Below are 4,523 nucleotides of genomic sequence, written 5' to 3'. Positions count from 1 at the left end.
ATATGTTTAGAATATTTTCTCAATGAAAATCTCTAATTGATAATTTTTATAATCTCTTTATTTGGGTCCAGCTCCTTTGTCTTGACTCTTTTAAGTAAATGATTCCTCTACCCTGGTACAGGTTGAGTATCACATAAAAGGGTGCCTTGGCACATGCTCAGTCCTGAAATCCCACTTTGACCTACTACTCTCACCTTTGAACCTGCTCTGAACCCTCCCCAAACTATTGATCCTGTAGGCCTGATTGTGAACTTGGCTGCTCTGACAATTATTCTAGGATCCTCTACCTTGGTACCTCATGTAATGTCTCTCCTGACTGGCAGAGTACCCAGAAACTTACTAGTGCTGACAAAAATTTAGATTCAAGCAATGGAGAAATTAACCTTAGGATGTGAAACTGTGACTGTGAGATCTAATTTCTGCTTCCTTTGCTACAAGCTCCATTCTAGCATAATTAGCCTTCTAAGAGAAATTTCTTGATGAATCCCTGTTAGTTACAGAAGTGAGAAATGATGTTTCTTTATCTGATTTCCTATCAGAGCCATATACAAGCATATATAACTACTAAATTAGGTACCTACAACCTGAAAGTAACATGATTTTTAAAGCCATTTTTAAAAGTTCACTTTCTTAATCTTTACACTTATTGTAATACTAAAGTGCAATTTTTGTGATAATGATTTTTTAAAAAAATATCTAAATAATGCTACACAATTTTATTTCCTTTTCCAGTAAAGGATTCAACTATACTCTGACAATACAGTGGTCAACAAGGAAGGCAGGGTCCCTGACTTGACAGCCATCTGTGGAATTCTCATTGGCCACCCCTGAAGCCTCTCTTCCAGATACCCACTATTCCCTGGGGCTGACAGCTCTCTCCCTTCTCCACTGCTGTAGTTCAGGCTCTCATTACCCTCCACCTCCAATAAAAAAGGGCCTCCTATCTGGTTTCTTCAACATCCAACTATCCAACGTGAGACTTCTAAAATGCAGATCTTTGGGATGACTTCCAATTGCCCACGGAATAAAATCCTGACTCAGACTTCCTATGTAAGCCCCTGCAAAACTAGACCCCTGTCATTATCTTTGGTTGTTTTCCATCTTGCTCCCAAAGTCCCAGAAATATCTTACTGCTTGCAGTGAATACACACCAGGGATATGTGAAGTTTTGTCCGGGGGGAGAAGATTTGAGGGCAGTTAACTAGAAGATTTATAATCAACCATGAAGGAAGGAACCACCTCGGAGGCTGGCCATGGGAGGCCTCAAGCTTGCTCTGAAACTACACATTTTTTCCAGTCATAAGTAGATCCCATTTCTGTGATCTTGTGATCCTCTCTCTAGCAGAACGGTTCAGACTACCCAGTGGCAGCCCCACAGCCTTTCACAGCACAACGACTAGTGGTTTTCATCCTCCGTTTTCCTGTTTCTGAAGTGACCTCGGCCTGGTCCTTTACTTCCCGCAGGCCCGGCGAGCTCTTCGTTCGAGAGGCGAGCCGCCGCGCCCNTAGTCATCCATTAACTTTCTGGTTGTCTGATATACTGGTCAGAGACAGGATAATTGAAATAATATGTTTAGAATATTTTCTCAATGAAAATCTCTAAGTACTTTCATTGATAATTTTGATAATCTCTTTATATGGGTCCAGCTCCTTTGTCTTGTTTGACTCTTTTAAGTAAATGATTCCTCTACCCTGGTACAGGTTGAGTATCACATAAAAGGGNGCGGCTCACAGCGGGAGCTCCACCCCAAGCCGCCAGCGAAAGGGCAGGGTCGGCCCGGTCACGTGACACGCCGATTGTCACGTGGGTGCCGCTCATCTGACCAGAGTCTCGCGTGGCCCAGCCCACTGTGAGGCAGGTGACCGGCGGGCCATGGCAGGCCCCAGACTTTGTTTTTCGTTGCTGCTGGCGGCAGCGTTCGCAGGGCGGGCGACAGCCCTATGGCCCTGGCCCCATTACATCCAAACCTCCGGCCAACGCTACGTCTTGTACCCGAACAACTTCCAATTCCAGTACCATAGCAGTTCGGCCGCGCAGCCGGGCTGTTCTGTCCTAGATGAGGCCTTCCAGCGCTACCGTGAGCTGCTCTTCGGTTCTGGGTCTTGGCCCCGTCCTCACCTCTCAGGTGAGTCGGACCTGCCCCTTCTCGTTCCCAGGCCCGGGAAGGGCCTGCCTTGGGACAGCCTCTCCCCCCAAGCCTCCTGGGGCGCCTCCCATGGGTTTTGCCTCAGCCTCTGAGCACACGCCCTCCACTCTCTCCTGCCCTTTTTCTCCACCTGTCGTCTCAGCCTCCCCAGGGTGGAGTCCTCCTCCTACATTCACTGCTTCACTGAGCTGACTTCTGAGGCCACATTTATCTGGAATTCTTCCCTCGGGCTATATTAGATTTTCATCCACAAATGTCTACTGTAGGACTACAGTTCGGTCAGGATATCAAGTTATTGAAAATACTGTGCTAGTAGACGTCTAAGGTGATCCTTCTGACCATGTTCTAGTGACTCAGGGTCCTAGTGAGGCCGTGACCAGGGCTGGGTAGAGGAGACCAGAGAAGACACCCAAAATTCGTGAGACACGATGGGAAAACATATGCAAAATTACATAAAAGTGTGACATGTAGCATGTTTAGTAAATGTTTAAACTGTGAGAAGTCATAGAACAATCAAATCCACAAGGAAATGAGTTTCCAGCAGCCACTTAACATGAGGTGGTAGATGTAATTAGCCAGGGCTGAAAAGAGGGTATCCCCGGCAGGAAGCAAGGCTTGAGCAGAGCACAGAGAGTTGTGATTGAGCTTAAAGTTCTAGCCTGGCCTATGTGATGAGGATGGGGGCTGAAGAGTAGGGAGGGAGGAGGCGGGGGAAAGTGTGGGCTTGAAATGAAGAATGAAGAGTGCTCTGAATATTGGTTTCATTTAAGATGGCAGGGGCTAGTGATTTTCTTCTCAGCAACAATGTAGTTCTGAAAATTGTGTTTGAAGGTAATTATTCCACAGCAAATTTATGGGTAGAGTCAGCAACGTAGAGGAGTACAGTTCTACATTACGGGCTTAAAATTTGGAGTTTTCTTGATAACCTTCTGGAATTTAGTTCTCTGATTATGTCGTATAGGTGTTATTGGGGGAAGAAGCCATATTTATGGTTGGGTCATATAATAACATCATTTTGTATAATGTTTCAAGTGTGCTTAAATTACGTTCACAAATGTTCTCATTTGATATATAGACTTTAAAGCATTTGATTGAACAGATGGCGCTTAGAAAGTGACAAATGATTTAAGGAAAGAAACAGAATTTCAGCATGCCGGTAGTTCTTAACTGGTAAAATGTATTAGGCTAGGGAGGATAAAAGTCCCGCTATTAGGTGTGGTAGATCACGTATTTCTCTGAGTCCTTCCTGACAAGTAATAGAGTGCCTTACACAATTGGCATGCAGAATACATTTCTTTGGGTTATACAACAGTTAGGGCCTGCCTTATGCAAAAAATAGATTTGTCATCTAATTGGTATGTGCTAATCCCAGTGCTAGGTACTCTAGAGGTTATAAGAAAAGTGCAAGATGTAGGCCCAAGCTCGGCAGTTCTGTTGGGGAAATATGAAGCAGAAATACACAATGTGTTATAAAGTGCTCAAAAGATAAGTAGGGCATTTACTACTACTGTATAAGTGAGGATAATTCCTGTGCTTCTAAATTAAGCCTTAAAGTCCATTGCTATGGGACTATAATTTAATCAAGTAAATAGAAATGGGGAGATTATGTAACAATGGGGTGCCATAAATTCCCTAATGAAAGAGATATAGAGCCAGATAAGAAACTCAATGAGAAGTTTATTTCAATTTATCATTACCTTCCTGTGAATTAATTTGCATTATTAATTGGGGGTTCTTGTCTATTGAGAGACGGTGAAGACTTTGTTGGGTGAACATTACCAAAGGCTAGTCACTTCTCTGTTGTTCTTCCCGTGGAGTCTTCCCTTTGGAGCATAGTTTACTGTGGGGGTTTTCTTCGAGCTATAGTTTCAGTTCTGTAGAAACAAGGATGAAGCAACGGAGGGGAAAGCAATGTCAACAAGGCCCAAACTATAGTCTTTTTCTCTATGGGTCCAGTTTTGGTAAAGAAAGCAGCATAGGTAAGTTAAATCCTAACTAACAGATTTCCGTCCCTTTACTTGTATGTAATGTCTAGGCCAGTGTTTTCCTTAATGCAGTAAAACTTCTGGTTTTGACATAAACTTGGAACTCAGTGGAATTTATACCTCCCTTTTCTGAAGAACAGGTCTGGTATTGAGGTTTGATTTTATTCTGAATTCAAGGGTTAACCTTAGTCCCACCAGTTGCTAAATGGTCTGTGGAGGTGTTTAGTATTTGTCACCTGTCTTTCTCATTGAGAGGTGTTTTTACCAATTGGAGGGTGTGTGTTGCATGTTGTTGAACCTGTTAAATGGAATTATTTTAGGATCTAGATACTTGAATGAATCTAGTTCTTTGATTATTAAGCCACATCCTGTTTGCAAATAAAGATCTGAT

The 4,523-nt window shown here is 43.2% G+C and overlaps 1 pseudogene; it reads right to left on the bottom strand.

The window, feature by feature from the left end:
• Nucleotides 1-740: 740 nt before the first annotated feature.
• Nucleotides 741-1,513, bottom strand: LOC103595886 (annotated as a pseudogene).
• Nucleotides 1,514-4,523: the final 3,010 nt, after the last annotated feature.

Source organism: Galeopterus variegatus, unplaced genomic scaffold (genome assembly GCF_000696425.1).
Source record: "Galeopterus variegatus unplaced genomic scaffold, G_variegatus-3.0.2 Scaffold1877, whole genome shotgun sequence".
Taxonomy (NCBI): domain Eukaryota; kingdom Metazoa; phylum Chordata; class Mammalia; order Dermoptera; family Cynocephalidae; genus Galeopterus; species Galeopterus variegatus.
The sequence above is the reverse complement of the archived record's forward strand: the minus strand, read 5'-3'. Positions and strand labels throughout refer to the sequence as shown.